This window comes from Oryctolagus cuniculus, chromosome 3 (assembly GCF_051225735.1).
Source record: "Oryctolagus cuniculus isolate XC-2025 breed Fujian yellow rabbit chromosome 3, ASM5122573v1, whole genome shotgun sequence".
NCBI classification, from domain to species: domain Eukaryota; kingdom Metazoa; phylum Chordata; class Mammalia; order Lagomorpha; family Leporidae; genus Oryctolagus; species Oryctolagus cuniculus.
Genome location: NC_142869.1, coordinates 78684025 through 78707030, shown reverse-complemented (window position 1 = coordinate 78707030; position 23006 = coordinate 78684025). Strand labels below are relative to the sequence as shown.

The 23006-nt window shown below is 36.7% G+C and overlaps 1 long non-coding RNA gene across 1 annotated transcript in view; it reads right to left on the bottom strand.

The window, feature by feature from the left end:
• Positions 1 to 13636: 13636 nt before the first annotated feature.
• The window catches only part of LOC149127397 (uncharacterized), a 33598-nt gene continuing 24228 nt past the window's right edge, over positions 13637 to 23006 (bottom strand). Inside the window, exon 2 of the long non-coding RNA XR_016231533.1 lies at positions 13637 to 21369. This is a non-coding gene — a long non-coding RNA (uncharacterized LOC149127397). The remainder of the gene's footprint in view (positions 21370 to 23006) is intronic.

The following is a 23006-nucleotide window of genomic DNA, read 5'->3' as shown; positions in this document are numbered from 1 at the left end:
AGACGTGTAACTAATACATGAATCTCATGCCCTTCCTAACTGCTAAAACACACTCCTTCTTCCAAATCTGTTAAATTTCTAAATTTGATAACTAATTTGAATGTTTCTTTTTAACCAACACTGCATATCTAAGCCACATTGCACATTCAAGCACATTTTAGTAATGGCTTACAGCACTCTGATTTTTGAAATTCCTTAAGATACTTTTACCCAATGTGGACATATTTAATGTTTTCAAATATAATTTTCCATTCCTTTTCCATTTCCTCTAATTTTTTCTAACTGGATATTCTGTCTTGGACCAAACATAATTGTGAAACTCCATCACACTAATATTTTACTTCAAGCCTTATGGATTAAATTCTCTCACTGAATAGTGTTAATGTACTTCATAAAGGGAGTTAATCTAAATAACAAAACTGTAGTGTCTGCCTGCCACTGAATAGCTATTAACATTGTTAGCACTGGATAGAATTAAGCATTGGCAATAATTCTCATTGACTGCACACATTCTTCCTACTGTACTTTTCAACGTTGATTTTCTTACCATTAAAAAAATCTGGATTATTATTTCATAGCATACTGCCACACAATAGCAAATAATACTGGATCATTTTCTATGGATAATTATTTTTCAGTGTCATTTCTCATTATGCTGTCAAATATAATGTAAAGAATTAATTCAGGTCAGAAAAAACTCTTTCAATTCCTTTTCCTTTGTTTTATGATATTTTGTCATGTACCATTATGGCCCTAAATGGGGTTCATTCTACCTTATCCTGGCATAGATTATAATGTGAAACAGCTAAAAATAAAACTAGGAGAAAATAGGCATTATGCTGACGGAAATTCTTTGTGCTAAACTATGGTTTAAGTAGTCCATGAAACAAAACACCCTTGGCATTATTGTATTTGTATGTGGCATTTTGTATATTGAGTAACTTTCCTTAATCATTATTCAGGATAATTCTAGAATTTGCCACATTTAGAAAGACTTCAATATTGATGTCTGTATTAAGCAGCATAATACTGACATTCTCCTGGGAAATTTCAGGTTATCTCATTGGCTTTGGCATCAAAACAAAATTAGTAAGTGGTGGAGAACACAATGCCTTTCCTGGTGTGATTGGAAGTTTATCTGTAGAAATATACTTGGCTGCAAGCAACAGAAAGCTCTACACTAATATGCTCAAAGGTCACCAATCCTTCTTGAGGTCTAAGTTCATTTTCATTTTTTAAAAAAATATGATTTATTTATTTGTTTGAAAGGCAGGGTTAGAGGGACAGAGAGAGGTAAGAGATAAATATCTTCCATCTGCTGGTACACACACCAAATGGCTGCAATAGCCCGAGGTAGGGCAGGCAAAGACAGAAGCCAGTAACTCCATCAAGGTCTCTCAAGTGGGTGACAGGACCTAAGTACTTTGGGCACCTTCTGCTGCCTTCCAAGGTGCATCAGCGGGAAGCTGTGTTGGAAGTAGAGCAGCCAGGACTCCAGTTGGTGCTAATGTGGGATACCTGTGTCTCAGGCAGAAGCTCAACATACTATACCACAATGCTGGACCCTGTCCCTCACTTTTATTCCATAAAAACATCTTATGGGAATCCAACTCAAGCATATGCCATAGAGACACAGAGTTTTGTATTCTGATTTAGTGTTTTTTTCATGTTTGTTTCTTCCTTGCCACACAATTACTATTATATTTCCAAGCTTGAAATCAGGATTCCAGGCAAAATGAGTTACCGCAAGAAGAAAAGAAGAAGGAAAATGACAAAAAAAGCCATATGTTAACCAAAATTGTACTCCTTTATAAAAAAATAAAAAAATCTTTATATTCTCAGAAACCTCTCTTAGCAAATATTTCTTATGACTTCTTGAAGAAAACCATATACCACAGCCACCCCTCAACTGGAAAATGGCTATAGAGATACTCTAACAAGTTTTATTTTATATCTGAAATTTTACCACTGAGTTTTCTTATTCTCTGTCAATTGCAAATACCTCAAAGAAATACACACCCAGACATTCAGGTAATTAATTGTCTTCACCCTATCCATATATAATGTGTAGTGATCCAATATTTTAAGATTTAGATTTCTAATATTTAAACAAGAAATATAATTGTTGATACAAAAATGTAAAGGTTATAGTCAGAAATTATTTGGTAGTGTAATGATTTCCTGCTATTCCCACCAAAACTCAATGTCAACAGTGAATCAGCCAAAAGCCCACCCCATTTTGGCTCAATTTATATGACCAGTATTTTTGCCCTTTCCTCCCATACTATAAATTGGATATGGTTATATATAGTCCGTGTACTCTAACTAGAAAGGAAATAACTGTAAGTTGTGAAAAAGAGACTACAGTATGTATACTATAATATATGTACTATAGTGAAAATGATTTGATCATCTGTAATTTTACAGAAACTCATTTTATTGTTAAATTGTTAGCTTTAAGAACCATTACTTTTCAGTGAATAAATATTCATTTAAAGTAAAATCTTTGCGTATTCCTACAGAAGTTGTTGGAGCAGAATAATGGATAAATTATCACTATAAATTTAGTTAGCTTAAGTTCTAATGTTTGCAAAACTATGTGCTCCAGCAAATAGTGTTCTCTGCTTCGCTTATTTAAGAATTTATATACTATAGTAATAACTTATCCTTACACTATTTGGGAAAGAGTAGTTCATAAGTGTGCATGAATTATTCATGGAAAGTATTCTTATGATATTCAATATGCATCAATGTTTAAAAATATAAATAAAATGAATTTTTATGTATGTATTTCCAAACATTTGTAAAAACAACATTAACAATAGAATGAAGGATAGGGGCTGGCATTGTAGTGCAGTGGGTTAAGCTGCAGTAATGACACTAGCATCCCATGTCAGGTTGCTAGTTTGAGCCTTGATTGCTCTATTCCTACCCATTCTCTGTTAATGCACTTCAGAAGGCAGTGGAAAATGGACAAATATGTGGTTCAGAGATTTCCTGGCTCCTGGCTTTGGCTGGTACAAAGTTAGCTGTTGTGGCCATTTGACGAGTGAACCATCAGATGAAAGCTCTCTCTCCTTCTCTCTCTCTCTCTCTCTCTCTCTCTCTCTCTCTTTGTCTGTCTCTGTCTCTATCTCTCTGTCTCTCACTCTGGCATTCTACCTTTCAATAAATGCATAATTTTAAAATAGCATAATGTTGTTGTGGATTTGTTCTGAAAGGAGAAACACTGTGGGGGCAAGAGGCGCAGAGTCACAACCCAGACACCGGGAGTCGGGTGAAAGTAGGCTAGAGGCAAGCAGCTCCCAGACTCGTTTATTTCAGTTGGTGCAGCCAATTATATAGCCAAGGCAGCCAATCTGGTCAAGGGGTGGTTTATGCTGTAACCAAACACTGCCTGTTGCCAGGCAGGGTCCTTTGCCAGGTGGGTTCCAAAGTCATTCCTGAGTAACTAATACTCACTTGCCAGTGGCCATCTTGGTACGGCCTTCTCATTCCACCACAGAGTAATGATAAAATATATGTTACATGGAAGTGCAAATCTTGACTTCTAAATAGTTTACAAATATACACTAAGTGAAAAGAGAAACTGCTTATATAGCCTCTTATAGTTCCTTGGATTGATTATTAAAATCTGCTTTGGGCTTTTTAGCATCCAAGGAGAAGGTAAACATAATATGTTACATGATATTTATTGCTTGGTACATAATTCATTTTTTCCAGGAAAACCAATGTATATTAGACAACAGATTCTAAAATTTTTATACCATATGTTTATTTTTCCAAAAAACCCCAAACAAATGGCTATCGAAATATAGATATGAAGGAGGAGATTCTCATCTGGGGTTGAAAGAGTAATAGAGTTTTGATGAATAGAGAGGGACAAAGTTCTTACAATTTATAAAATAGATGTTATTTCACATTCTCTCGGATTCTTTATAGATTACATTAAATTTTTGAAATAATTAGCATTGTAACTAATGATCTGCTTTTAAAAAGAAGGAAGAAAGTATAATTATTCTGACTGCAAACAATATGCAGTAGGAAAGTATATTAAGAATAAACTGATTTTAGACATTTTCATCATAATCTGTTGCTAGTGCATGAAACCAAGCATTTATTTTTCCATGCAAAAGATTTAGGTTGTCAAAGGCCTCATACTTTCTAGTATTTGCTTTTCTGATGTAGTATATTTTCTTCCTGAAATGTTATCATCTCCACTCCTAGCAAAACAAAAGAAAGCAAAACCTCAGTCTGCAGGGATTAGCTCAACTGTTACTTCCACTGAAGCATTGCCTGCGTATTTCTACTTGGTATCTTCCTTCATCCCTATGCATAAGTAGCTCAGAATTTCAGTTACCTTGACTTACAGTTCTCTTTATCTTTTTCTTTCCCTTTTATTTCTTGTAAAACTAAATTAGAAACTTCCCAAGGACATTTTCTATGCTCTATAACTGCCTCTCATAGTACTTAACAGTGTTTTGTATGCAGCTGATGTACAACAATAATAGACTGATTGTCTAAAATTAATAATGAATATCTGTGACTAAAATCCTTCCCATCTTAATTCATTCTGAGATTTTATATATTTTCTAACTCTGGGTAGTAGACATTTTGAATAATAAATATCTATTGACCTTGAATATCTTGATGAAGAGGCCTTTAAGAAACTTATAAGGAAATGGAGAGTTAATCACAGTTGACAAAAGGACCTTACACACTCATTAGAGCACCAAAAAATAGTGTTCTGAAATTCATGCAATTTCTATATTTAACATTTGAAAAACTTTGCTGCTTCTGTTAAAGACCTTGATCTGTCACAGAATTATCTAAAGTAATTATATCAAGCACTAAAATTGAATGATTTAATACCTAGTTTTTGCCACAAAAATGATTTTCAAGAAAGCAGCACACAGACTTAATATGAAACCTACTGAAGAATCGTTTATCATATATTAATCAATAGTATACAAGAAAAATATATGTATCAGATTATGTAATACAGACTATTAATCTATAAATGGTGAAAAAAGTATATTTAATAAGTCTAAAGTCCCCAGGAAAGGCTTTTCTGGAGAGGAATAGACTTGAATTATGTTAGAAAGTTATGCAAAATTTAGATGAAAGAATCTATGTAATCTCCAGGCAAAAGAACCAGAAGGAGCAAAGACCTAGAAAGGGATTGAAGTACACAGTCATTATTGATGGAAAAATGAAAAAGAATCCTGAGCTGAAAATCTGTTGGCAGAGCTGGTTTGCTTTTAAATCCACCTGAATTCTTTGGCCCTAGGCCCCATTCTTCCAAATTCAAAGCCCACACATCAGGCTGATTCCTTGTCATGATGCCTTTCTCTGCTTTATTCTCCATTTTATCACTTTATTTATTTATTTATTTTAGTTACTTATTATCCCTTTACTGCTTTGTTTATTTTCACTGTATTAAAAAAGTAAGATATACAATTTTAACCATTGTTAAGTGTACAGGATCATTAGCTGTGCATCGGGTGCAATAAATCACTAGACCTTTCTGGCCCTGTATAACTGAAAACTCACACCGTTGAACAATTTCCCTTTCCCCCATCCTCTACACCCCTGGCAACCATCATTCTAGTTTCTGTTTCTAAGAATTAGACTGCATTTCTCATTCAAGATGAGGAACATCCAAAGCACAGGCCCTATAAGGCCCATGAAATCCTTTAGTTTGGTGCTGCCAAAGTAACCACAGGTGGGATATGAAATTCAATAAATCTATAGCAGTCTAATTTTTAAATTGATAATTTTGTATGGCCCTTCAGTGATGTTGGATGCTTTTTGTTGCCTTATCTTACCATTTTTCTCCAGCTCACACTTTCAGCATTATGAAAGGAAGCATCAAGAGTGGGCATCCTTACCTTTTTCCTGATCTTGGAGGGTCACATTTCAGTTTCTCACCACACAGTGTGATGTTAGCCATCGGCTTTTCATATGTAGCCTTTATTATGTGGAAGCACTTTCCTTCTATTCCAATTCTGTTGAGTGTTTTATCATGAAGTGTCGAATTTTATCAAATGCTTTTAATGGAATATTTGAAATGATCATGTAGTATTTGTTCTCAATTCTGTTCATCTGATGTGTTATGCTAATTGATTTTAATATGTTGAATCATTCTTGCATTTTAGGACTAAATCTCATTTGATCACGGTGTCAGATGTACTGCTAAATTGATTTGCTAGTATTTTCTTTTTAGCATTTCTGCATCAGTGTTCTTCAGGGATATTGATTTATAAGCTTTCTTTCTTCTCTTTTGCAACATCATTGGCTCTCAAATCAGAATAATACTAGACTCATAAATTTAGTATTTTCAAAAAATCTGATAAAATATACCAAATATTTAATAAAAAGGAACTTCACTTTTCCAGAGTTTACAAATTGAGGCAATATGATCTTAAGAAGAAAATGAAAATATGTTTTCCTAAGCAAAGGACAGCAGCTATCCTATATAGGAGAATTTCCTGTCAAGGGTCTCAATGTGGTCTGCTTAAGAAAAGGAAGGACTCAAGCTTATTCATCTTGGATTGGCTCATACTAATAAAGTATTGTGAGGTGTTGGTGTGATTGGTTGAACAGGTTGCAGCCCTTGATCAAATCAAATTCTTCAGAAGCAAGAACTGGGTGAAGTTCAATCACTTATTCACTGTTCTGTGATTGTCTTCCAAAAATGGAGTCACTTTACCCTAATGCCATAATGCCTTAATGCCATGCAGGCTGCATCATATTTTGGGCTTTGTTAACATGAGAGAATCAATTTTCTTTAGATATCCACTTCAATATTTTGGCAGGAGTTTGAGAAGGATTGGTGTTCTTTCTGCTTTTTTAATGATTTATTATTTATTTGAAAGGCAGAGTTACAGAGAGGTAGAAGCAGAGAAGTAGAGAGAGAGAGAGAGAGAGAGAGAGAGAGAAGTCTTCCATCCACTGGCTCACTCCCCGAATGGCCTCAACAGCTGGAGTTTTGCTGATCCGAAGCTAGGAGTCAGGAGCTTCTTCCACATCTCCCACATAGGTTCATGGAACCAAGGACTTGGGCCATCTTCTGCTGCTTTCCAAGATCATCGCAGAGAGCTGGATCGGAAGAGGAGCAGCCAGGTCTCGAAGCGGCACCCATATGGGATGCCAGCACTGCAGGTGGAGGCTTTACCAAATAGCCACAGCGCCAGCCCCTCCTTTTGCTTTAAATGTTTGGTAGAAGTCATCTGGTGCTGAGCTTTCCTTCACTGGGTGGTTTACCTCTTCCTCCTTTTTGATCCCTTTGTTGACATGGGGCCCACCTTAATAATCCAGGATACCTAAATTACTTGTTTAATTCTAACTACAATTTTAATTTCCCTTTCCCATATATATGACTTTCCCAGGGTTGACATAACAAAGTAACACCAACTGTGTGACCATAAGTAACAGAAACTTATTTTCTAACAGCTCAGGAATCTACAATTGGAAATTGAAGACTGTGGACTCCCTCTTGGAAATCTCATCCCAGTCCTCTCTTCTATTAGCATTCCTTGGTATTCTCTTGACTGGGGAAACATCTTTCAGTCTCTGAATTCACTTCCCTTAACCTTTTTCTTTATCACTCGTATTCTTTTTGCTTTTATAAAGATGCTCTTGATGAATTTAGCACCCACCATAGTCCAATATTGACTGGTCTTGGTCCTCACCTTAGTTACAAATACAGAGTCTCTTAAAATAAGGTCACATTTTGAGGTTACAAGTAGACACAAATTTCTTTTTCAAGGAGGAAACACAAAACAATTACCTATAGCATGTAATCCAAGATATTCACAGTTTCTGAGAACTAGGATTAGGATTAGATACCCTGAGAGTCCGTTATTCTGCCTACTACATTGTCACCTCTGTCGTGCTATTGGTTATAGATATATACTAAGGAGGTAGTTCTGGGGCAAAGGTGGTATACGGTCTGGATCACTTGCTCATGCAGCATGTGTGTACTCCTGGTCTGTTTCTGTGTCATTCATAATGTATCATTTCAATTTTATGAGGGATCGCTGATGGGTCCACCTGATTTTATGGCTTAATGTGTCTGATAAAACTCAACTCAAGAGAAGCAGCAGTTGCTTGATAACCTCCCATTATAGTACTCCATCTTTACCAAAGCCCTGCATCATATCAAGAGCTGTTTTTCCCCCAAAGAAACCTTTTATTTACTGTGTACAAATTTAGTAAGTACAACATTAGGGATATAGTGATTCCTCCCACTATACCCCCCTCCAACCCTTGCTCCCACCCCACCTCCTCTTCTCTGCCCCAATACTTGTCCCATTCTAAATTAAGATTAATTTTCAATTAAGTTAATTCACAAAAGACCAACTAAATACTAAGTAAATATTTCAACAATTTACACACACACATAGATATACACAAATTGTCTGAGAAGTTTTACAGTTAATTCTCATAATACAATTCATTAAGGACAGAAATCCTGCATGAGAAGTAAGTGTACAGTGACTCCTGTTGCTAATTTAGCAATTAACACTCTTTTGTATGATGTCAGTGATCACCTGAAGCTCTTGACATGAGCTGCCAAGGCTACGGAGGCCTTTTGAATCCACAATCTCTCTGTTAGTATTTAGACAAAGCTATAAGCAAAGTGCACGTTTTCTTCTCCCTTCAGAGAAAAGTACATCCTTCTTTGACCCCTTCACTGGGGTCTCACTCACAGAGACCCTTAATGTAGGACATTTTTTTTGCCACAGTGTATTAGCTCTCCATGCCTAAAATACTCTCATGGGCTTTTCTACCAGACCAGAATGTCTTAAGGGCTCATTCTGAGGTCAGAGTGCTACTTAAAGCGATTATCATTCTATAAGCTGTCTGTGTGGACTGCTTCCCATGTTGGAACATTATCTCCTTTTTAATTCTATCTGTTATTATTACCAGACCCTTGATCTTATTTATGTGATCCCTTTAGCACTTGATCCTATCTAATATGATCACTTTAACACTTAATGTGATCTCTTTAAGACTTAAGATGGCATTTCTACCACCCAGTTTAATAAAATTTTGGGTCCCATGGCAAGTTTTTAAACTGTATCCTTAGATGTAATTCCATAGGAAGGTATGCAGAACTATAAAGCTTTATAGTTATAAATTTCCTCTTCCCTCTCTTATTCCCACTTATTTTTTACTGAAATCTATTTTCAATTGAATTTATACACATATGATTAACTCTGTGTTAAGTATAGTGCTCAACAAGTAGTATGAAGAAAGGAAAAGAAAAACTGTTCTTTGACAGTCAAGACAAGGGCTTTTCAAATCATTGCTTCTCAACGTGTCAATTTCACTTCTACAGATTTCTGTTTAGGTGAAGAGCTGGTTTCTAATTAGTACTTACTTTTCTGCAACAATGGCATGGACTTTTCCACAGAACATCAATGATCTGTGTGTGTTTATCCCATTAGGGCTTGCCTTAAATTATTTACAATGTCTTCTCTTATCATAGATGTCTCTAATATCAGAGAATCTACTGGACGGTCATATATTGAGACAGAATCTCTTACGTTATGTCACAGTCTTCAATGTATTTTTAATACTTTTCATTTGGTATAATTAATTGATATCATTAATATGGTGAATGAAATGTCATTAGAAATATCCAAGTGGTTCATGTCCCTTTGGACCATATTATGACAGAGATTGAGGACATTACCATAACCCTTGTTTAAGATAATAAATATACATTTTATCTCTCCCATGTGAATGTGAACTCTTTTTGGCTTTCCTTCCCTTTACACGTGAAAACAAATGTGTTTGTCCAATCATTGGCTGCCTGCCTGAAACTATGTTAATCTGTTCTCCCTAAAATACTATATCCCACAACCATAAATAGCAACTAGTTGGTAAAGTATGGGACAGTCTACTGTATCATCCTGTATTTGTCCAATTTGTATAGGGTTAGACTAAAAGCATATTTCATGAGAACCACTGTCCTTGTATCCTTTAGATCTTTAAAGGTGACTCTAATATCTGTCATTATATGTGGGTTGGATAGTACTTTGATTCATTATGTTGGCAGGGGAGAATGTTGGTCATTTCAATTGCTTCTCCTTAGGGTTTTCCACTTGAGATAGTTCTTATACTCAGAAATCCATAGTGAATTTGTATCATGATTCTGTCAACTATCAAGAAATGTGCTTTACAATTTTGTACTTAGGAAACTATGAAATGATCAACAATTCAGTTTGTTGATCCAGTGGAGCTTCTGTGAGCTGAGTCTGAGTCAGGTCACTATTTGCTGACTGCCTCTGCATAAACTTTTTATCAAATTACTGTGAGAATGCTCAGGCCTCTGACTCTCGATGTTAACATTGAGTCTATGTCTTAATGTCCTCAAAATGTTTGAAAATGTCTTTTTTCATAATGAATGATAATTTGAGTAAATTTATATATACACCCTATAGAAAAGACTCAAAGAACCATATCATATTTACTTGCACTGTGTTATCACTGGCTCTTAGTTAACTGAGTGCCTAACACTTCTTCCAGTCAATAGACTTGAGGTCTGAGAACTAGCTTAGGTACAGAAACTTAGTTAAGAAAGTTATGGATTATGGGGCTGGCACTGTGGTGCAGTGGGATAAAGTCCCGGCCTGTGGAGCTGACGTCCTGTATTGGCACCAGTTCAAGTCTCAGCTACTACATTTTTCATCCAGCTCCCTGCTAATGTGCCTGGAAAAGCAGTGTAGTTTGATCCAAGTCCTTGGGCCCCTACACCCACATGGGAGACCCAGAAGAAGCTCCTGGCTCCTGGCTTTAGCTTGGCTCAGCTCTGGCCATTGTGGGCATTTGTGGAGTGAATCAGTGTATGGAAGAACTCTCTCTCTCTCTCTCTCTGTCTTTACCTCTCTCTATAACTCTGTCTTTCAAATAAATAAAATAAACCTTAAAAAGCAATAAAATCAATTAATATATTTTTAAAAAGAAAATTATTAATTATGACTTTGTTTTCATAGGTGGCAGAGATGCTCTCACTATCCTGGACATTTTTTATGATATATTTTTTAAAAGACATTTATTTCAAAGGCAAGTGCACCTGGAAAGGCAGTGAAATATGGTCCAAGTACTTGTGCCCCTGCATCATGGAGTTCCTGGCTACTGGCTCTGGCCTGGCCCGACTCTGACCCTTGCAGGCGTTGGATGCAGTAGATGGAAGATCTTCCTCTCTCTGTTGTCTCTCTCCCCAACTCTTCCTCTTTCACTTTGCCTTTCAAATAAATAAATAAATAAATAAATAATTTTTGAGAAGGAATGTTCATATGAGTCTTATATTCTCAAACTAAGAATAATCAAAATGTTATTAACAGTAAAAAGGATAAATTATGGTATGTGATTATTAACAGTCATATGTAGTATTGATATTAAGTGAACTACAACTAACAGAAATCATCTGAATGAATATCATAAGCATAATGGGTATTGAAAGAGTTTAGGAGCTAGTGCTGTGGCATAGCAGTTAAAGCCACTGTCTGTGACAATGATGTCCCATATGGGTCCTGGTTCAAGTTCTGGCTGCCCCAATTCCTATTCAGCTCCCTGCTAATGTGCCTGGGAAAGCAGCAGAAGATGACCCAAGTACTTGGGCCTCTGCATCCAGTTGAGTGACCTGGAAGAAATTCTCAGCTTCTGGCTCTGTCCTGGCTCAGCTGTGGCCATTACAGCTATTTTGAGGAGTGAACCAGCAGATGGAAGATACTTTTCTCTCTCTCTCTCTCTATCTCTCTCTCTCTTTCTCTGCATCTGCCTCTCTATAACTCTGCCTTTCAATTAAATAAATAAATCTTTAAAAAAAAAAAAAGGAAGAGGTTGGACACAAAAGAGCACATATAATTTTATTTCTATATTATAAATACATATCAATTTTTAAGTTAAACAGAATTAATCCTTGTGTTTTTAGACATAAGTTTGATTACTCTGTAAGGAAAAGTAAAGAAATATTTACCATGCCTTTTAGGTCAACGGTAACCTTCTGCAGGAAGAATGGGTGTGAGAAGGCACAGGAGAGGTTCTGGGTGCTGATAATGTTCTGTTCTATTGACAATGATGGTGTTAGCAAGGCTGTTTGAGCTTCCCTGTTGTATATGGATGTACAGACTCATTTAATATACTTTCTATAAGTGCCCCCAAAAGAGGTAAAGATGTGTTCACAGCCAAGTTAAAAGAATATATCATTCTTGGTCTTTTCAAATAAAAATGTTTGGGTTCAATTTTCAAATCCCACTTTCTATTGTTAAGGCTGAACTATTTCAAAATCCATTTAACATCAGCAATTGAGTATATGCAATGCTCTGTTTTACATCCTAGATCATAGCGTCCACTTAAGGAGAGCAACAATCTGATTTCTGTGTATTTTAAAATCAACCTCCAGGTCTAAGAATTGGATTTTAACTTGTTATAAGCTGTGATTTTTTTTTATTTTTTATCAAGTTGAGTTTTGAAGGAGATAGAGCAATGATTTGATAATTGGTTTGCTCATAGAAATAGCTAATATTCTATGAAAATAGAGTATTATGCCTGTATTATTTGTATCTTTATTGTATCTAGTAATTTATTGAAGGAAAGTCTCCAAGGTCCATGAAAATTATAACTTTTCCTTTTTGTCATATCTACCCTTCAATCAGATGCAAACAAATAGTGGTGATGGTGTCAAAAGTAAGAGAAGTAGTGGGTTAGGAGTCAAAGCAATTATTGACTTCTGATTGACCAAAAATTCCAGAGGAATCCATACCAATGCCAAAACATCTAAGATAATCTATACAACTCTTAACATGAGGATTTATGTTGTCTTTTTTTAAAAAATAAAGAACATTAGTCTTTCTCATATTTTAATTTTATTTATTTATAAGAGAGAGTGAGAGAGAGTAAAAGAGAGGGATTTCACAGATCTCCCATCTGCTAATTTGCCTAAATTCACACAATAGCCAGAGCAATGTCAGGCCAAAACCAGAAGCCAGTAATTCCATCTGGATCTCCCATGTGAGTGGCAGGGACGCAACAACTTCAGCCATTATCTGCTGCACCTCAGGATCTGCAATAGCAGGAAATTGAAATTGGGAATGGAGCCAGGACTTGAACCCAGGCACTGTGATACGGGATATGGCTGTCCCAAGTGCGTCTAGCTGCTGCACAAAACACCCATCTCTAGAGTAATCAATGAGCATATAAGAGAGAAGACTATCAGAAGAGGAGAATATGGTAGAAAAGTAGCCTCCCAATTACTTTATTTCATGCCAGGCAACCTGGGAGGCTACCATGTGCTCACTGCTTCCAGGTGCCAACCCTGGCTGCAGACAACTGTACCAAACAGTAGGGAAATGGTCTGCCCTTATGGATATTTACAGTAGCTGTTCTCAAACTTCTGTGTGGATTTTAATGAACTGGGAGCTCTAAGCATTCACAATATCAAGTCTGTGTCTCATAATACTTAATCAGAAGCTCTGGAATTCATGCTGAGGTGTCTATAAGTTTTAAAATATCATTGATGATGTTAATAGTCAGGTTCAGAACTGATGGCTTAAAGGAAAAACCTGTACTCGAATTTAATAAGCTAAATGCTATAACATTTTGGTACCAAAGACAACATATGTGAAAATATTAGTTTTTGTTTTTAATATCACGCTTAATATTACAAAAAAGAAATACTTAAGTCAGATTCATGAGTTTCATTCAACCAGGTATCCTAACCTTCAGAGAAACAACTTCTAAGTCATAAGAATACTTTCCTTGGATGATAGAATCCTAAACAACGACATTCTCAAATGTAATAATAATCTTAATTGATGCAATTATTCTCATGGTTATATCAATAAACATCACACAAACAGTGTATTAGGTGCCTTGTATACTATATCCCTGAGGCAACCATATTCTCATAATATATGTATTAAGATTACCATATTATGAAAATAATTTTGACAACTTTTGAACTGTAGAGAGAGCTATGTGTGAGTCAATACTGAAATAATGCAAATTATTAGTGAGAAATTTTGAAATATCTTCATAGGAATAGAATGAGCTATGTATTAACTAGAAGTAGGCTGCTTTATATATGCCAGGAACTCTGAAATAAGAATGGTGTCAACAAGATAAAAACATTACTTTTCTCTTTTTAGTTGAAGTCCTAAGGGAGGCAGGCTTGAAATCATATAGCAGTTTCTCTCTTTTGGGGATCTAGGCTTCTAGTGTTTCTCCCTTATTTTTAGGGAGTTGCCTGGGGATGGCCTCTAGAGCTCTAATCATTATATTCTAATTCTAAGCATTAGGAAGCAAAAAATGAACTGATAAGAGTTAGCTATTTATTTAATGTCACCTTCTGAAAATTTCAAGTAGCACTCCCACTTATAGCTCATTGGCCAACATCTACTCACATGTCCATTTGTTGTCAGTCAGATGAGAAACAAAACTTTATTTGCATGAAAATGTGCCCAAATTAATATTGACATTCTACTTATTAAGGCAGAATAACAAAGAGGTATTGGGATCAATTTAAGCTCTATGTCATAGGCTAAAAAAAGAAATTTCTTACAGCTAGACATACAGTAGTATGTGGCAAAATGAAATTGTGCTGACAATCTGGAACCTTGTAGATTACCTTCTAAGATATTATTTATAATTGTGAGATATTATTATGTGTACTACTGTATTTATTTGTTTTTGTAACAACTGACATAAAAATAGCCTAGGACAGTGATTCTCAGTGATAGAGATTTTATTCTTTCCCTCCTTCCCCTGTCAGGACATCTGACATTGCCAAGAGCCATTTCTGGTAGTCACAACTATGGAAGTGCTTCTGCTTCCAAAGAGAAGAGGCCTGAGACACTGCCAAATAACGTATATTCATTGGACAACCATCAAAGTGAAAAATTATCTAGCAAAAACAAAATCAATATCTAGGTTAAGACCTATATATCTCTTTTTTTGGTCAAAGTGAAGTCAATACCCAAAATGTCAACACTACATCAACTATACCAAGTTTTAAAAGCAGCAACATCAGCAAATATAAAATGTTACAGTTGAAAATTGTTAGAGAATAAGAATAAAATTTTGAAATTAAAAAATGAGTATATTAATAAAATACAAATAATAAGATTCTCAAAATCGTATAGGGAACAAATACATCAGGTGAGTGAGGGAGGTTGGCTGTATGTAAGAAGACAAATGACACTTGCTGGCCTTGTGACAACCACAGTGGTGGCAGAAATTATAGTGCGCCCCGGGATGTGAAGATCACAAGTACCCTATAAGGGGCCCAGGCTTATCCATTCCCAGTCCATCGTTACTATGTTAGTACCACAAATGAATGGATTAAAACAGTAGAAATGCGTATTCTCACAGTTCTGGAAGCTAAAAGCCAATGTGTTGGGAAGGCCAATCTCTCTCTGAAGGAGGGGGCAGGACCTTTCTCTGGGTTGTCCTAGCTTCTAACAGTAACCAAAAGCTATTGGCATTTCCTGACCCATAGACCTATCCCTGCCATGTCTGAAACAATATTGTTCTCCCTATTCATGTGTATATTCTCTTCTCTGTGTGTGTGAGTCTGTGTTCAGATTACCTGTTTCTTATAAATATACCAGTTATCAGATTAAGGACCATTTTGATCCAGTATTGCCTCATACTAATCTCATCTTGATAGCATCTACACAATCCCTATTCCCAAATAGTCACTGATACATTGTAACTTTGATCTATCATTTTGGGGAATGCAATGCAATTCATAACTATTACCAAGAAAGAACTCAGGACCCAGGTTTATTTAAAACTAATTCCCAAGGGAAGATAGGAATTCAGATTTTATGTGAAATCCTCAAAGTATCACAACTGGGCTATTGAGAGATACACTGAGCTGGATGCAGTTTGTGACTGCCATGAGCCCTCTCCGCCTTGCGGAACAAAGCTTGTGAAGAGGTGGGGTGTGTACTGCTTTTCTACACAGGTTATTATTGCAGAAAATGGTAAAAAGATGATAGTGGAAAGAAGTGTAGATATGGAGAAGAAAGATAAAATTCCAAGGATATGTCAAAGGAGGAATGTTATGACTGATTGAAAGGAAAAAAGAAGTAATGAGTGAAAAGTGTTGCCGAGACAAGTGTTTAGTACAGCGGTTAAAAAGCCATTTGGAATGCCTGCAGCCTGTGTTGGAGTGATTGGGTTCAAGTCCCAACTCTGCTCTTGATTTCAACTTCTTCCTAATACCCCTACCCTCCACACTGGAAGGCAGTGGTTGATGACCCAAGTAGTTGTATCTTTGCCACTCAGACAGGAGAACCTAAGTTCCAAGTTCCTAATGAAAGTTCTCTCTCTATCTCTCTTTGTCATTGAAAAAAATAAATAAATTTTAAGGAATAACTGCTGTGTTATGTGTAACAATACCTATCAGCACAAAGAAAGCATGTAAAGTTATCATACAGAAAGTTCAAGACAGTTTTCAAAAATACTTGCATCCAAGGACCCATTTGTTTGAATAAATGAGTTCCTGTATCACTGAAATTAATGCATTTATTCATTGATTAGATTTCTGGTATATAACACCTGCTAGATATTTCATAGACATCTGAAGATTGTGGACATGTATGCTAAAGGTTTAACTAACTTCAAATTTGACATATTTTGGGAAGCCATATAGAAAAGCTTTTTTTTTTTTATCTCTGAGATATTTGAGCTTTCCAAGCTTCTGAGTTCAGGATTTACAGTCAAAATAGATAATTGTGTTTTGAAAGTCCATATACCCCCATTGAAGCCAAATGTGGAAAAATTTCATCTGAATGAAATACACTGGATAGGAGAGAGGGTGATTCCTACGAATACTGCTACAAGAAGGAAGATGGATGGATAGACGGATAGATGGATGCTTGCCTAGAACAATAACACGTACCTCCCTTCCTTTCTTCTTTTCTCCCTCCCTCCTTCCTTTGTTCCTCTTTCTTTCTCTTTTCCTTTCTTCCTGTCTTCATTTTTGCATTCTTCTGCTTATTGACTGAATTATATCTGGCCCTGTTCTAAATACTGAGAATACATCAATTAAAAACATAGCCTCAGGCAGCCATTTGGCTCAGTGGTTAAGACACTGCTTGGGACATCTACATTCATTAGTGGAATGGCTTGGTTCAAGTCCTGGCTCCACACAAATTCTCACTTCCTGCTAGTGTGCACCCTGAGAGGTGGCAGAGAGTTCCCAAGGAGCTGAGTCCATGCCACTCATGTCAGAGACCTGGCTTGAGTCTGGGCTTCCAGATTTGGCCTAGCATAGCCAAAGCTGTTGCAGATATTTGGGAAACCAACCCCTGAAGGGGCAATCTGTTTCTTGGACTCCATCTCTCTTTGTCTGTCTTTAAGATAAGTAAATAAATAAAAAGTTTTAAAAACACAGTTAAAAACATAGTTCATTACTAAAAGCAATGCTTTTGGAGGAATAACACAGATTACAGACAAGAGTATAAGTGATTGAATAGGCATGTACAGAGTTCAATAAGAACAATAAAGGGCAGGATTTGCCTATTTGCATATGATGTCTGTGTTAATATTTCCATGAAGATAACAACTGAAATATTTCATGAAAGATGAGTAGGAGTTATCCAGGTAAAAGTGTCAAATAAGGTCTTTATCAAAAGATGAATTATAACATGAAATTTTAAGATATGTTAGGAGAATGTGAGTCAGCTAACTAGCAAATAATTTTGTCTGGCTGCCTGTAGGATGAGTGTCAGGGAAACTGAGAAGTCCTTACCAGGACGTGTGTAGCATCTGGTGGGAGATTTGAGTTTTATCCTTAAAGACCGTTGCAAAGTTTTAATAAGGTAAAGGGGAAGAAATCAATGTTGTTCCAAAACTACAGGAGAGAGAACAAGAAGAAATGTTTGAAAGTTCTGCAAACCTGTGGAAGTAGACTTGAAAGGAGACTTTTGGAGCACTATGATCAGACCCTGCACTGAGGACATGATTATGGGGGTGAGAAAACGGAATGGACAGGAGGCAGTGAAGTGGGGAGACCCCACAGATGTTGAAGGAAAACCAGGCAAGAATATTAAGGGTTAGAATTGAAAGAAAATGAGCTGTACAAATGGCAGTGGGGCAGAGAGGATGTGATGAAAATATGTGCGTTGAACTGAGAATATTCCACTTTAATGGGATCCTGAGAATAAAAAAGGAAAATGCTGTGAATTTAGGTTCTGATGGGAAGTGAGGAAGTAGAAGTTTCAAAGCAGTGATGATAAAAGGAAAGAGAAATATAATATGACGGTTGAGCAACGGCTTGAAGTGACCTGATACACACACACACAGATGGAGTGGGGTGGGGGAGTAAAAAAGAGAGACAGAGAGATAAAGATGGGAGGAATTACAGCATGCAGATAAAACCCAGGAAAAGAGCCAATGCACAGGGAAAGATTAACGAACAATAAGCCAGATACACAAACAATGAAGAGATTCATCTTGATTTTAATCACCTTCCCAATTTATACACCTTCAATTCCTTCTTCTCTTGTCTTCTCATTTCATTGTACCATAAACCACAGCCTCATAGCTAAACGAACATTTTCTGAACCATGTCAGGACATGCTCTTAATAAAAGCTATTGTTTCCCAGTTCTGTCCTTTATCCACAGCACCAGCTTTTGGATCCGAAAGAAAATATTTGTGATAGTACTCCAAGGATTACATCTTTCTTTCTTTGTATCCACATTGGCCCCTTCCTTCCTTGCTCTCTCTTTTTTTCTCTCTCCCTCTCTCTTTCGCTATTTTTCTTTCCTTAAAAAATTCAATCTTCTTCTTCACTATAGGATTGGAAGAAACAGCTTGATGAACCTAGGGTCTCCTATCCCTCAGTGGCTACTAAGAGACTATTATTAGCATAATGTGTGAAAACATTTCTGGCATAAAGCTCCCCACCCAGCACAACCTAAAAGTAGAGCAGGTCACAAGTATTCTTTGTCCTAAGAGTCCTGGTGACAAAGGCAAATGTAAGTAACACCAGGAGACACACATCTACATATGGTGTGTGATTAAATTTTTCTTTAATTTCTTTATGGGAAATGTAATTCGATAGCAACTGGTGTTAGAAAGTGCAGATGGTGAGTTTCAGGCAGATCTTATTACCTGTGACAACAGAATCCAGTTTGCTTTCGACAGATATAATTGGCCTCTTCCAGGCTCTTTGGAGTTGGGGTAAAAACATTACCTCTGAGGCATTGGTGCTTTTGCATAACGAATGGAATGGTTTATTTTTCATTTATAACTTGTGACAGGAAAGTGAATGAGGAAAAGCTGGCCTGGATTCATGAAAGACAGCAAAACTGCAAGAAAGTCTCACCTCCCAGGAGAACCTGCAGCCATAAAGATGTGCATAATTCAAAGATCCTTTTGTAGTTATGTCAAATGTTTGGCAGGAGTCAAATGATAAAATTATTTTAATTGGTCAGTTAGATGTCCACACCTGCTGCAATTATTTCAAATGGTTCTGTGGATATAGAACAACACTGTGAGCACATGGCACCTTTAAAGCCTGCTTCCCCCGAAAGCCTTCTATCCTGGCATGGGAATTTCATGAAAATTGAATGTGCTGGACGGTTCATTGCCTGTTAAGGCTTGTGGCCAGCTCCTGCTATCGGATCTGAGAGTTATGACAGCTTTTCACCGACAATGCTAGCTGTTCAAATAAGTCCTCACAAATAAGAATGGTTTCATTAAAAAAAAAAAAAAAAAGAATGGTTTCATTGAACTTTTTTACTCTTCACTCACACTTTGCTTTGGAAAGCTGAAACAGTGATATTTATGCAAATGTAAAAGGTTAAATTTCAGTTTCAGGCTCCTTGCCCCACCTGAATTTTGGAGTGGAGGACATGAAAAGTGCTGGCTATGTAAGGGAGATTATTTAGTTTTGGTCTGGGTGGAGATAGTACCCAACGGAACTCAAAATTTGGCATTTGAGCCTTAAGCGTTGACACACATTTCTGTGAGAAACTTTATGGATTATTACATCAGAGACTTGGTTACAACTTTTTCTCTCCCAAAGGTAAAAGCTTTCTCATAATTTTATATATAAACTTTAAAGTTCAAAACCTTGGCCACCAAATGATGACTTTGCTTATTTTAATGGTCAGGAATCAGTTTAATTTTAAATCCCATTAATATTTATTAATATTTAATGAACTCAGTAGGGTACATGGCACTTTTATATGCCTTCTATCCCAGTGAAAACACAAATTTGAATCATATCAAGACAATAAATAGATCCTAGCACGAGGAATAACTGAAATATCCCATTTATCTAAATCAGGTCTTCTTCCATCAGAAACCCCTTGACTCTGGAACTGTTAGAAGTCTGAAAGGGGACTATTTAAGCCTGTGAAAGAAAAAAAGTTCTAAACTTTGATTTCATTAGTAATGTAGATTTATATTCTAGGTGTAATTCCAATTCAATGTGGTTTGCTTCAGTTAAAGGTCTTCATTATCTACTTTGTGCTAAGTGGAAATTATGCTAGGTAATTTGCATATAAATACTATTAAATACATTCAAGTGAGAAATGCACCAAATACACTTCTTTGGAAGAGAAATTTAAGTTACTAAACCTCAACTTTGTATTAATTATTAGACAGACAGTAACATATCTGAGTTTTGGTATTATAAAGTACAAGTAGGCAATGTTGCAAATGCATCTATTTGAATTCTTTTTAAAATAGTGAATCAGCACCTTGACAGTAGGGACTCCATTTTGGAGCCCCTTAGAAAACATTCTTGAGAGAACATCTTGAGAAAACATTCCACCCACCCCCATCCCCGTGAGACTCTGGTCTGAAACTATGATCTAAAACACTCAGACAATAGCAGTCCACTACATCACACTTGACAAACTGTATCACACTTGGCAAAGCACAGAAATCCCCTAGCATGATCGCTCAAGCTTGGAAGCAGAAAGGCTATACCTGGGTTAATGATAAAAATGTAATTTGTCTATTTCCTACATATGATTTAAGATGATACCCAGATAATGTCAAGATTATAATTGAAATTGTTAAGATTGTAACTGGTATTGTTAAGATTATAATTGATGTTATTTTCACATAGGTTTTAGGTTAGCTTTACCCTCGTAACCATGTATTCCCCCCTGATCCTGGCAACCATGTATTCCCCTCCTGATTTTGTGTTTTTTTTCCCTTTAAAAACCCTGTTGCTTTGGACTTCGGGGTAAAGAATTCTTTAGGGCATGAGCCCACTCTCCACCATTGGCAATAAAGGACCATCTAATTTTATCAATGTGTGGCACTCCTATGTTTGCACTCGCTCAGGTACAACAATAGCTGTGGCAAAATCTTGTTTGAAGATCTCCTAAATGGGAAAAAACATGTATTAGAGACATAGTGAGACCCGTAGTCACAGCAATACTGGGCATAAAAGCTATGTTTATTATAAGAATGTACTCTTCAATGATGTGAACCACCTCCTATTTATCTCTATCTCCACATTCAACTATAATCTAGATACTCAAAACATAATTTTGGAATAAATGAATGACTAAAATAGCTGAATAGATTTGTAGATTTGGTATACAGGCAAACAGTAAACTTCTAAAATCAGATCATTGCTTTTTATTTCTCCTTTCTAATTCCTAAAATTTTATCAAGTTACATAACCTCTCCAAAACACTCATTTGCTCCTTTGTAAGTGGAAATAAACTATATCAATCCTATACTAGTATTATGAGAATTGAATGAGAGAATGTGAATCAACCATACAACAATGTATGGCACATTCAGAAGTACTTCGAAAAGCTCTTTGGAAAAGTGTATTATAAAATACTGTCCTTGAATTTCAAACTTCTTTTCATGAAAATAAACTTTTTCCATGATCTGTGAAGTAACCTAATAGAGGCTGCATCTATGTTAATTGTTATTGATGTTGGTCCTTGTCTATTCATTGTAGCTGCACCATATTATTTTCTGAGGAATTGATTTTTTAAAATGGCCAACTTCGACCTCAAGATATACAGATTATTTTTTTTACCTTCATTTATTAGACAGAGAGGGGGCGGGGAGAGAGAGAGAAACTCTTCCATCGACTTTTTCACTTTTTTTTTTTTTTTTTTTTTGACAGGCAGAGTAGACAGTGAGAGAGAGAGAGAGAGAAAAAGGTCTTCCTTTGCCGTTGGTTCACCCTCCAATGGCCGCCGCGGCCGGCGCACCGCGCTGATCCGATGGCAGGAGCCAGGAGCCAGGTGCTTATCCTGGTCTCCCATGGGGTGCAGGGCCCAAGCACCTGGGCCATCCTCCACTGCACTCCCTGGCCACAGCAGAGAGCTGGCCTGGAAGAGGGGCAACCGGGACAGACTCTGGCGCCCCAACCGGGACTAGAACCCGGTGTGCCGGCGCCGCTAGGCGGAGGATTAGCCTAGTGAGCCGCGGCGCCGGCGACTTTTTCACTTTTCAAATGCCTGCAATAGCCACGGTTGGGACAGGCGAAGTCAGGAGCCCAGAATTCAATCCACGTCTACCACATAGTTCTGGGACTCAAATACTTGAGCCATCATTGCTGCCTCACAAGATGTGCACTAACAGGAAGCTGGAATTAGAAGCACAGCTGAGACCCTGATGTTGGATATAGATATTCCAAAGAGTGTCTGACTGCTGCACCAAATGCCTATCACAAATTGATTGCTTTACAATAATTCACAGGCATATCTCTTTAGAAACATTCTGATGATATGGGTGACTATATTGTGAAGTCAGAGCAGAAAATCCCAGTCATAGGTGAAATACACACACACACACACACACACACAGCTTTTTCCTTAAAACTATTAATCATTCGTTGTAGCCACCTAACTACTTTATTGACTAGTCATTAAATGCACATCCTGTCATGCTCCATGTAGAGCTGAAATGTGTCCTTTTCTTTCACTGATCTGGTCACTTCCTGTTGAATGCTTTGTTCGCTATAACTAGACTATAGAGGTCTCTATTCAATCT